The sequence below is a fragment of the Garra rufa genome, chromosome 4, assembly GCF_049309525.1.
Source record: "Garra rufa chromosome 4, GarRuf1.0, whole genome shotgun sequence".
Lineage (NCBI taxonomy): Eukaryota > Metazoa > Chordata > Actinopteri > Cypriniformes > Cyprinidae > Garra > Garra rufa.
Genome location: NC_133364.1, coordinates 55,750,357 through 55,764,242, shown reverse-complemented (window position 1 = coordinate 55,764,242; position 13,886 = coordinate 55,750,357).

The window sequence follows — 13,886 nt, the reverse complement described above, 5'->3', positions numbered from 1 at the left end:
TTTACGCTAAGCATCTGATGCGCTTCTTCCGAACTTTGTTGTAGAAACATCATTTAGCTCTGCTGGTAGCTAAGCGTGTATTGTTGTGATTGGTCGTGGCGTTATCCAATTGCGTGCAGTTAGAATTTCAAATGCATGCTTGGTGCCGCCCCTCGAGTTAGACAGTTTTCATTGCTTGATCCCAGACCCATAATCTTAATAGATTAGGGTCTGGATTTTTCCAGGCTACCGTAGCTTGGCAATGTTTCTAAGATGGAAGAAATATGATTTTCAAAAGACAGTTTGCTCTCAATATAAAAACCAGAGATTTTTTACTACATAAAAATTTTAGTACAAATTGTAACACTGCAAAAAAGCCTTATCTTACTTTTTTTATCTTATTTTTGTCTTGTTTGTGTTTTGTCAAATGTGTCGTGTGCAGCAACAAAGGGAACAAATATTTATTTTAAATTTTACTTTAGCATGTGTCTCTCTTGTGAATGTGCATTGTATGATCCATCCATGTTGAAACAAGAGCCTCTTGCCATTTTAATTTTGAAGTAGACTAACTCTTTAATATTTAGTTGATATCTATGTGAAAAAAAATACATGTACATATCTTTTTTTTTGTCTGTGGAGGAATTTACAGAATCAGCACTGCAGATGAGTGAAGCTTTGCGTGAAGCAGAGGTCAATATTAAAGCCTCAAAAAAAGAAAAAAAAAACTTCTCCATTTTTCATGACTTTTAAAGTGGAGGCAGAGTGTTAGGAGTCAGCAAGGTAAAGGTGGTAAACTCGAACAAAATTACTTGGGTCCCTTTACGATTGTTGCACTGGAGGGGACGTGTGCTGATCTTCAGAACTAAATATGTGTCACGGTTCACAGAGGAGGTCAGGGTCCAAAATGCAGGGAAGAGTGAATTTGCGGGGGAAAGAATATATTTAATACAGAACGATAAACACATACAAACCAACATGGCCAGAACACCACAAAAACTCAGAAGAACAAAACAAGGACAAGGTCTAGAGCTGGGATCTCGCACACACAGACAGGATACACAAAAACATGTAATGCAACCAGAATGAGCAGTGAGACATGAGAGTTCTTATAGATCAGATAATAGTGAGCAGGTGTGAGTGTAATCAGTGCTAATGACAAGACAGGAGTGAACAATCAGGGAAGTGCAGTGCAAGGGGAACAGCGACCTCAGGTGGCTGAGGGAAACCCACAGCCCAGATCATGACAATATGTCAACACTGACCTTTTGTGAAAACAGCCCAAAGATCCCTCACAAGCTCCAGAAACCCACGCAATAAAGAAAAATGTCTTCAGACTCTACACAAGTATATGTACTTCTTTTCCCAAAACTGAGCCATTCAAGCTGTACTTTGAAGACACAGCAGCAGATATGGAATGAGAAAGCGAGGTTAGATTTGCTCACATGACATAATAATGATAATTTAGTTGTCAAAACAAACTTGTAACTTTCTGAAAACTGTACTGGAAAACCACTTCAGAATTTTAAGTAGCACCATTTAAAATAGCTGGACACAATTTGGTGAGCGTTTGATTCTTGTTACAGTAGCAGTTTTTTGAGCCTGGTAGCTGTGTCCTCCAAAGCTCAGACTGGTGCTCTATGGACAAATTTCTCAACAAAGAGTTGTCCGGCATTGTAGTATACAATGAGAAAAACTTTTAGTAAATTAGAAAGAGAAACAAGACAGTCAAACATTGATTCCTTACAAAAGCATGCATCGAATATGCTTAATGCAGTCAGAATGGTTCTCATGCAAGCATATTAGTGGCAATAGCAATAGTACTTTAACTATATGTTCTAACGTGCAGTATAGAAATGTATTTTTGGCTAAATGTATTTTGTATGATAAAACATGTCCTGTCTCAAGACCTGTCATTAAATTACATTAAATATTTTGTTTGACTGTTTTTGTAGCTGGATCCTCAGGACTACAAGTACATCCTTGGGACCATTAATGCCTCGAATCATTGGACCCTGACGGTAATATTTTTCTCAGCACTGCATTCAACTATTTATGCTGTTAGATTTTTAAAACATTTATTGTTCCATAATCCAAGATCACACACACACACACACACACACACACACACACACACACACACACACACACACACACACACACACACACACACACACACACACCGTGAGCAGTGGGCAGCCATATTGCAGTTGGGGGTTCAGTGCCTTGCTCAAGGGACTCATGATAGTTGTAGTATTGAGGCTGGAGAGCGCTGTGCATTCACTCTCCTCACCTACAATTTTTTTTTTATTTTTTTTTTTTTTTTTTTTTATTGAACAATCATTCATGTACAAACAACTTGGCAATATCAAAACATCATTATATTACAATATACAGAACAGGTGCATACAAATAAAATAGAAAGAGAACGGAGAGAGAGAGAAGGAAAAGAAAAATAACCTAAAAAAAACCATGCAGGGGGGCTAGGGTTTTTCTTGTAAATCATATTCTATAATAATTGAAAACAAATTTACTGCATTTTTACCTTTCATTACCTTTAGGGCTTTTGCATACAGAATAAACTCATTATGAAATGCACAAAAGGTTGGTTTTACTTTCAAGTATTTTGACTTATGTATATAGAATTTACCCAACATGAGGATATTATTCACCAAAAGATCATCTTTACTATTACTCATTACAAGTCCATAGCTAATGTCCTTTAGGGTGAAGCTATCAAGGTTACGTACCTTTGGGTAAAGCCAGTCATGGATATCCAACCATAATGCATCCACATACATACAATGAAAAAACAAGTGATCTGTGGTTTCAATATCATCACAGAATATACATTTGTTAGTATCAAATCCAAATCTAAGTCTTAAGTACTCACTGGATGGATATATTCCGTTTAATATTTTAAAATGGATTTCTTTCATTTTGGGTGATAAAGGAAATTTGACATATTTAGTTCTGAGAGAATGAATGGTATCTTTTTGGAAATAATAAGAAATTGAATTTCTGTTAACTATGTTAGGATAGGAAATATTATTAAACATATTTCTAATATTTTTGTTTGATAGTTTACCTTCTCTGAAATCACAGCCTTCAATTACCAGTGGAGGTAAACATAAGGTCATGGTATTAGAGTAAAAGAGAGTTTCTTTAATTAGACTAATAATAGAATTAGGGATAGCTTTAACAACCGATTCAAATTTAGCCCGATTACAAATTAAATATTTAATACAGAAACTCTCATATGATATAATACCACTCTTTTCCATTAAATGGGACACTGACCAAATACCTTTCTCCATCCAATCCTTATCATACAGTGATTTGTTTTTAACTGTAATGTATCTATTATTCCATAGTGGTGTATGTGTGGTGTGAAATTATGGTTGTATAAAATATTCCAATATAGCAAGACTTGCTGGTGAAAATGTGATAATTTAACTGGGAGACGTTGAGCAGTAAAATCACATCTTAATAGAAACTCTATTCCTCCTAATTTCTTGAATAACTCTCTGGGAATATGAAACCAAAAATTGTTTTGATTTAAAAGAGATTTCAGATAATTAATTTTAAGGGTCCCATTTATAGAATCAAAATCAATAGCTTGTAAACCTCCATCTTTATATTGTTTTATCATATGTACTTTTTTCATGTAATGGGTCTTCTTTTTCCAGATGTAACCAAAGTTAATCTGATTAATTTTTTTGATAGCCCTATTTGAAATAGCAATTGTGTATGCAGGATATATTAATCTTGAAATACTTTCCATCTTTGTCAAAAATATTCTACCTAACAAACTTATATCTCTCAACAGCCAAGAGTTGAGTTTAATTTGACATGTATCTATTGTTTTCCACACATTCCTAAGTTCATTTTCAGATGAATCTTTTGAGATAAGCATTCCTAAATATTTAACTGTTGATTTTATAGGGATGTTATAAGCATCAGTTAAGAGACATTGATGGATTGGCATTAATTCACATTTGTTCATATTAATTTTTAAACCAGAGGCATTAGAATAAATGTGAATAGATTGTAGTATTTTAGGAACCTCTGATAATTGCTTAAAAAAAAAGCAGTATCATCTGCAAATTGACTAATGATTACTGACTGGCCAAGTACCTCTAATGGGGCTATAGTTGAGTTTTTAATAAAGATGGAAAGCATCTCTGTGCTTATAATAAAAAGAAATAGGGACATAGGACAACCCTGCTTTATACCACGATTAATGGGAAATCTGGGTGAAGTACCTCCTGATAAGGAAACTGAACTATTAGAATCTTCATACAACGACTTTATGATGTTTCGAAACTTATCTCCAAAACCAAACAATCTTAAACAATCAAAAATAAAGGGATGTTCAATTGAATCAAATGCCTTATAAAAGTCAATGAAGAGAATAAAACCATCATCTTCTATTAGATGTCTGTAATCCAGAAGATCAAATACTAAACGAATATTATTGTGTATAGACCTTCCCTTCATAAAGCCAGATTGAGATTCGCTTATAATTTTGTGTAAAAAGACTTTCAATCTATTTGCATATACAAGGGCTATAATTTTATAATCTGTGTTTAATAATGTAATTGGTCTAAAGTTATCCAATATTTTGGGGTCCTTATCAGGCTTAGGAATTAAAGTTATTATTCCTTGTTTCATGGTGGATGGAAATGACATCTTTTCTGTTGCTTCTCTTAACATAAGCATAAAAGGTTCTTTTAGTATGCTCCAAAAGTGTTTATAAAAATTTGCAGTAAGGCCGTCACATCCTGGAGATTTGTCTAAAGATAAACTGCCTACTGCTTTATCCAATTCATCAGAGGTTATATCTGCATCACATAGTGCTACAAAATCATTATCTATAAGGGGAATAAAGTTTTTAATATGATCAAAAAAGAACGTTGTATCATCCATAGAAAAGGATGATGAATATAGGTTATTATAAAAAGAAACAACTTCCTTAGTAATTGAAGCTTGATCAGTAATTACCTGACCCTGAATTAATAAGGATTTAACTGAAAGCCTATCTTGTCTTCTTTTTTCTAACCGACAGAAATATGATGTACTCCTTTCCCCCTCCTCAATCCATTTAGCCCTAGACCTGATGAAAGCCCCTTCTGCCTTATTAAGATAAATTACATCAAGTTTGTTTAAAAGACCTTGTAATTTCTGTTTTTCATTATCTGTAGGTGATTTTTTGTTATAATAGACATTTATTTCTTTAATAATATTAATTTCAGATAATCTATTACTTCTATTCAGTGTTTTTCCAAAACAAATTGAATATTCCCTCATTTTAAATTTAAGAAATTCCCATTTGGAGATGTATGATATTATTCAATTATCAGACATCACATTAGAGACCATGGCCCTAATACCCTCATTAAATGACTGGCATTTTAATAAACATGAATTGAATTTCCAATACCCTTTATTTTGTCGGCTAACACCAGGAGGTTTAAAAATCAATTTAATAACAGAATGGTCAGTGAGAGGGGCTGCTGACATACCACAGTCACTAACAAGATTCAAAATAGAAACTGAAATTAACCAAAAATCTATTCTTGACTTTACTACACTATTTGGTTTAAACCAGGAATATTGTTCTGTGTTAGGATATTTAAATCGCCAAGGATCCAATAAATTGTGAGTACGACAAAAATCTGTTAAAACAGGGTTGTAAGAAGAATTTTGGCTACATCTGGAGGGATATCTATCAAGGCACTCATCACTAACCATGTTAAAATCACCACCCATAATTAAACTAGCTGTTGGATAAATGAGCTTAAGGTTTACAATGACATTGGAAACATCTGAAATCAACTGTCTATTTTGAATTACATTATTGAAACCATAAACATTGACCATAATAAAATATTGGTCATCCATATGCAAGACACAGATTAACCAGTGACCATTATTACTGAATCTAGAGGTCACTAATTTACCAGGTGAGTTTTCAAAACAAAACAGCTACACCGGCTGATCTAGTGGACCCATGATCAAAAAGAATTTTGTCTCCCCACTGATTAACCCAAAATTTTTCATCCTCTGGTTTGGAGTGAGTTTCCTGCAACAAAATAAAGTGTGCTTTTTCGCCCTTGCAAAACAGAAATAATGACTTTCTCTTAGTGTTCTCTCTTAAGCCCCTAGCATTAAGTGAAATACAAGAAAAAACAAAATTATTCATAAACAAAATAGGCAACAGCCAAAAATATTAGTATGTCCAACAAGTTATACTTTTGAAGAAAAAAATTGGGAAAATAACGCCCAAAACAGGCACTGTCCCTTCCGACTGCATTCAATGCAAACAAAACCATCCAATCTAAACCTACCAGTCAAAAGACATTTTCAGTCTTTAAATACTGCCTTTGTTCATATACCTTGTGTGCTCCTAAGTGATTCTTTGTCCGTTTATATATCCAGCGCCTCCTCTGAAGTATGCCCGCTTCCCCGCATCCCTAGCTTCTTTTATCTTGGGCCACAGTAGAGCTCGGGCCTCTCTATCGGCTTTGCAGAGGTCTTCGATGAAGCTGATTCGGAGCTCTTTGCAGATCGCGTGATCCTTGGTCATTCTCCACAGTTCATCTCGGTGTATTCTCTGAGTAAACTGAATGATGACATGCCTTGTTTTGTTTTCTTCACGTCTACCAATTCGATGAACCGAGTCCACGATGTGGTTAATGATCGAGGACCATGATGGGGAGATTTTCACAAGCAACTGAACAATTGCCTCACGTACGTCTTCACCTTCCTTTTCCTTTAGACCACGAATCCTCAGATTCCACCGGCGTTTGTATCGCTCCATCTCCAATACACGCTCCATCAATTCCGCGTTATCTTTTTTTAAAGCCGTTACTTCTTGGACCGTAGACTGTAACTGAGTTTTGCAGTCCTTGATTTCGGCCGCGTTAAACTCGACTGCCTTGGCTATGCTGGATAACATGATGGAATTTTGTTGTAGCTGAGTACCTAGTGTATCCACCTTATCCGTTAGCTGCTTTAATGCTTCTAAGACTGCATTCATTCCTTCTTTACCCTCTGACCCAGTGTCCTTCCTTTTAACTGTTGGTGCGTTCTTTGCCGGCGAGAAAGGATCTTTTCTTTTAGTATTTTCGGTGGAAACTTCCATCCTTATAGCATACTCATGGCCGTCAACTGGCTCATTACTGCGGGATAACGCAAGATTCTTCTTCATAGTCATGGTGCACCTTCTTTCATTTAGTTATTTTCTTGATATATGCTACTTCAAAAAAATGAACAAATTATATCGATTGGATAGCGTAACATGTGAAAATCTGGGACAGTCCTTCAGAGCTCACAACGTGCAGTGCACCCGATCCGCCATCTTGCCCGGAATCCTCTCCTCACCTACAATCCCTGCCTGACCTGAGACTCAAACCTGCAACCTTTGGGTTGCAAGTCCAACTCTCTAACAACTAGGCCACGGCTGCCCCAAAAATGAAAGAACATGAACTTTAAAGCTTGCAGAGCCCTTTTAAGGTTTTCTTTCCTATTTCATACAGGTCATTCATTAGACAAAGAGGTCTTAAAGGGGTCATCCGGTGCCATATGCACTTTTACAAGCTGTTTGAACTGAAATATGTGTTGGGAGTGTGTGTACACAACCACCCTAGAATGACAAAGATCTGCCCAGTAGTTTTCTTTTAATTTAGTAAAATAATTTGCCCCTTCTCATATCGAGCCATTCTCAGAGACCTGTTGTTGTGACGTCACACCGACAGAAGCCGCTCCTGCGATTGTTGAAAGACGGCAGTGTTTTAGCATAGACCCACCACGAGTGAGAAGTAAACTGACAGCACTGAGGGAATGTGGCCGCTGATCTACCTAAATGGGTTCATGTTTACGTGAATCATTTCTCACCATACTGCTTTATAAACGAGGGTCAGTATAAAGCTTAGCTTTGTAACGTTGGATGGTTTAAAACGGTGTCTGTTAATGATTAAGATGTAACCTTAACGCAATACCTGCAAACGTGTTTACAGCCCGCAACTGCACACGAGTAAAAACTATAACACTCACATTTATGTATTTCAATATAAGGACGGAGTAAGTTATGTTAACCGATCACTATTTTGATCTTGTTCAATCAGCTATGCCTCAGTAAACACATCGCGTTCTTCTCTTTACCACAGTAAACACATTGTGTACATATCTCTCTCAGTACTCTACTCTGCCAGTACGTTACATATAAAGATAAATCAAAGTGACCTTAAGTTTACTAACCATTCAGACACTTCCAGTATAAGCCTTAATTGCCAAACTTCTTTGCGGGTGTCATCTTATTCCGGTTCCAACTCCGGTTTTTAAATTAAATTTTAAATGGATGGGGTTGTACAGTGTCTTCAAAGCCCCCCAAGTGCCATTTTCCCCCAAACTATACAACTATACCCCCAACTGTTGTCTAGGCAACACCCCGTGTGCTATGTAATGACAGGTACTGATATCGCTTGCTGAGAAAAGAGGCATTTTTCACCAGGTAACATGAGTGTTTTTTTTTACACAACCATAGAGAATTTTTAATCAAAGTATATTACAAACTTTTCATTAGGACTAGAGCTGCAACTAACGATTATTTTAATAATCGATTAATCTGTCGATTATTTTTTCGATTAATCGATGAATCGGATTAAAAAAAAAACAAGAAAGGGATTAATTTACAACCCTTTATTTAAAAACAGAACTAAAATCTTTAGAAAGTGCACGAACATGTTGCTCCTTGAACTGTTATAATAATAATAATAATAAAAAAATAAAATAAAAATGGACTAACACAAAAAACATACACATGTATGCTTTACATCTGCCAAATATATAGACTTTTTTTTTTTTTTATATATATATATATATAAATAAGCTAACTAAATAAACTACAAAAATACTATCCATCAAGACAGCGGCTTCCTGTGGTGTACATGATGCATTTCCCATCAAGAAGCCTCTCAAATTAAATTCCTCAGTGCGCATTAAAAAAGTCATGTGACTTTGCACGCTGGAACGGGATAACTTGACTAACTTTCTGCTACATTCATTCTGCCATGGCGGTGTTTAGTGTCCTGCCATCAGCAGCGACCAGCTGGAAGAGTTCCGCATTCAAATGCACACAAAACTGGCCTCAAAGCCCCAGCAAAAGTAATTACCATGAATGTGTCAGGGCAAAAATTAAGAAAATATTCGAATTACTTATTAATAAACTAGTATTTTCTGATTCAGTGTTGCAAAGATTAAGTTGACGGTCCTGCCATCTGCTCATTAATGCCTAATGCATCTTAAAGAATGCGTCTCCATGTCCTGCAAAGCGCGCTTCTCTCCGCACAAACTTTGGATTTATATTGATTGAATGATTAAACTAATATTGTGATATGTTTTAAGTTTTTTTAAATCAATGGATTTTTATTTAAATCGCGATGACTTGAGCAGGCTATTGATCTGTCTGCCGCAGTTTCTAGGTCATAACTTTAAAAAACAAAAACTTGAATTTAACAAACAAAAAGTGTTCCAAATTTATCTCTAAATTAACTTTATAAACTAAATAAAATAAAATAAATGTAATCACTTTGCTATTAAAAACAGCAGCAGTGTAATGAGGAAGAGAAAGAGAAAAAAGACAGTCGGACTGGAAATTCATTTTTGCAAGGAATGTTTGTTTAATAGCCTATATAATATTCTTAGGCTACTTTCTTAATTAAATATTATTTCTTTGATTTATTTTAGCGTTTTTAGGCTGCTTGTTCGCCGACTGAAGTGTATATATATAAAAAACAACGTGCCACCGTCACAGCCCTATTCAAAACTGAGACGATTTCAACTCAGCAGAGCTCCTCTTTCTCCTTACGGTTGTGGTATGTTTTCGACACATTATACAGACAGACAGTGTTACAAAAACTCTAGAAGTAGTTTTCTCCATCTCCACAATCCAACGACCTGTACAGCAGCTGTTTTTCGATCGCGCATTGGCTGCTGTGAAAGTAGGCTAGCCTAAGTAGGCTTAAATATCAAACATGTATGATATTAGGGGCAGCCCCGATCTGTGTGCTAGCAGACCGGGAGGTGCAAGATTCGATCTTCGAGCGCCTTACATTACCAGATAATCTCCGCCGAACATCGGGGCCGATCGGTGCTTGACAAGATTTTTGCTCCGAAAAAAATTTAACCGGTGGGGAAATTTCCTCACAGTCGCATCCCTACTGCTCGCCCTGAGGTGCAAGCAATTTATTATATATATATATATATATAAAATAATGTAGAAACGGTGCTTTATGCTCAAATGTTCCAGTTTTGCGCATAAGTTAAATTCGCATTTTTTGATGGAAACACAGCTTATGAGGCGCCGAACTCTGCTGGCATCAGTGCGGGAGAGTGTCCACTCCGCTCTGAGCTCAAATATTATATATATATATATATATATATATATATATATATATATATATATATATATATAATAATAACCAAATGTCTCTGCGTCGCGCGACACAACGAATCGATTATGAAATTCGTTGCCAACTCTTTTAGTAATCGATTTTTATCGATTTTATCGATTCGTTGTTGCAGCCCTAATTAGGACCCTAAAGCATCATATTAACTTGTGGAAAATGGTCATTGGATGACCCCTTTAACCGATCAAGATGGAGATGCGACACAGTACCGCACCCACGACAAAGAGATCGCAGCTCCTGTGGTGTGTTCGTCTTGAAATTAACCCCCCAAAAATTACTTACACACACACACACACACACACACACACACACACACACGTTTGTTTTTGTGAATTGTGGGGACATTCCATAGACGTAATGGTTTTTATACTGTACAAACGATATTTGCTATCACCCTACACCTTCCCTACACCTAAACCTAGCCCTCACAGGAGATTGTGCACACTTTTACTTCCTCAAAAAAACTCATTGTGCATGATTTATAAGCCTGTTTCCTCATGGGGACCTGAGAAATGTCCCCACAAGGTCAAAATTTACTGGTATTCCTATCCTTATGGGGACATTTGGTCCCCATAACGTGATAAATACAAGGACACACACACACACACACATATTATAACATAAATAACACATCATACTCGTTCAAATTGGCAGTCATGTTGATTTTTTTTGGTGTTTGCTTCTTAAGAATAAGGTTTCTTCTCCTCAAGAGTCCAAAAATTCTCCATTTACAACAAAGGTGTTTTAATCCAATGCTATTTTTGCATGCTGTGCATTTATATCTGGTTATGTATTTTAAACTTTTTTTTTTTTTAATAGAGTAGCCTACTTCATAGGGGAATCAAACAAAGGTTAGTTTGTTGTTTCATAAACACTTGGAACATATAAGTCTGTGTGGAATAAATGTATACATTATACAAGTTCCACTTCTTGAATGGAATTAGTCAAATAAATCAACTTTTTGAAGATATTCTAATTAAATGACCAGCAGTCTGAAACTGTTAATATGTAGGTTTAACGAGTACTGATTCTAATGAAAATGGCAAATGTGAGATCTGTCTGTAATTAACCAGTTCTCCAGAGTCAAGCTTTTTCATAAGTGGTTTGATAACTGCCAGCTTATTTCCTAAAGAAAGCATAAAGTTAACAGAGTAGTATTTATTATAAACATTTTTGCTGTTGATGTTATACATGTCTAAATAAACCAATGTCTGTTGCTTTGTGGAGTCAACTGGTATTGGTCTCTTTTTGTTTTAGGATTGATGCAGAAAGAGGAGAGTCAAGAACTGAATGAAATGGAAGACAAAGTTCAGCTGGAGAAACATGATTTCACTGGTGAAAACTTTAGCTGCTCACAGAGACCACACCAAAAAAAGGTCAAAAGACAAGAGCGAGAAGTCATTTAACCTGCCAACAGTGTGGAAAGAGTTACACCAACAAAGCAAACTGACTGACTGATTCTGGACTCTCTGAGCTCCCCGTCATGTCCACTGAGGCTGGAAATGAACTTTGTCTTAGTGTTTATAACAGATATGAACTTTTGATCATTTTTAATGTGGTCTGCTTATAGACAACTGTGTGTGTGTGTGTGTGTGTGTGTGTGTGTGTGTGTGTGTGTGTGTGTGTGTGTGTGTGTGTGTGCACCTGGTATTCATCACGTTGTGTCCCTGTGAAGCCCATTAGTAGTGCAATAAGAGTGAATGATGATATCTTTAGAACAGGAGTGTATGTGGATCCCAGTGCAGGAATTCTGTCCTTCTACACAGCATCTCTGACACAATGAACCATATTCACACAGTCCAGCCTTAATTCACTCAGCCGCTCTATCCTGGGTTTAGTATTGGTTCTCAATCATCAGTGAAACGGTGTGGATGAATCCGAATAGATTGCAGATTCTACACATAATTCTTTTTTGTAGTGCCACATCAGTCAAGGACCTTTCAGTTGAGGTTTTTCTTCTCTCGCAAGACCCAAATGACCTTCATTAGAGTCTCTGGACGTCATTTTTACCAACGTGAAGAAATTAATATGGTCACATGGTCCAGTCAAATGGAAACATTGTGTGTTGAAATACTTTTGTGTTATGTTTAACTTTCTTTTGTAATCATTTAGCCTTCATTGATTTATAATTATTTGTCATTTAATCATTTCTATTCCATTTAATCATGTTAATTCATAATAATCATTTAAGCCATTTATTAACTTGTTTCATTGATTAAATTCATTGATTAGTCATTGGTATTGTCAGGTTTATGGCCTGTCTGTTAATGTTTCCTAGTGTTTTTCCCCCCTGTGGTCCTATGTTTTTGTTTCTTCCTTTGTCTCCCCCTATTGTTCTGTTTGATTTGGTTTTCCCTCGTTTCCTTGTTTGTATACACCTGTCTTTGTAATTAGCCTCTCCCTTTATAAGAAGTTTGTCTCCTGAGTTTCTTTGTCCGGTCTTGAAGTTACGTCATGGTTTTTGTATTCCTGAATTTCTGTTTGGTTTTCATTAAATTACGTATTTGTTTTGTACTCCTGGCTCCACGTGTTTTCCTATGGCTCCTCAGCCCCAGCATGCGGTGACAGGTATTACATGATAGTTTTTTCTATTATTTTTCCATTATTGTTTAGTCTTATGATGTGTGGTTTCAATGTACTGTATATTTGTCTTAATGAGTAAGAGATAAGTGGGAATGTTTATTGAAATTCAAGGTTTATGGAATATTGTTGTGAAGCAGTAATTTTCCATTGTTATTGTTTGTTATTTGTGGTTGCCAGATAAAGTCTGTACATTGATGTCAAACTCTGCTCTTTTTTTATCATCATCACTTCATCTCCTACTTCTGCTTTTCTCTGGCTTTACTCAGTCAACTGTTGGCTGATAGAAGACTGTTGGTACAGTTTTGGGTACCAGACAAGATGCATATTAGACAAGTTTGCACATCTCTCCATGAATGTCCCCGGTATGGTGATGTTTATAATATACACCTTTTTGTTCAACAAATATATTTCCAGATAGCACAGGTATGTGATCTGGAAAGCATCTGCAGTGTACAAATGTCTGGCAGACATCTGTAAGATATCAGTTTTACATCAATTCTAATGCATAAACATCTTAAAGACATCTAATAGACGTCTATTTGACATCTGATAGGAAATGTCCAATAGACGTATTGCAGATGAGCAAACTACATCTTGCAGATGTCTTACAGATGTAAATGCAGACGTCAAATAGACGTCTCCGAGATGTATGTGTGCTATCATATGTTCATGCCTTTCATGCTATTATTGCATTAGAAGTTTCTTTCAAATCCTTATCTCTTTTTTATCCTACCACTCTGAATACAGGCGCTCCATGTAAGAAAAGAAAGTGTCAGAAAGGATCTATTTCTCAATCCTGGCTAAGTGTGTCCCGTGCTCAGGCAAAATTCAAATATTTTTCAAACTTAATTGCTA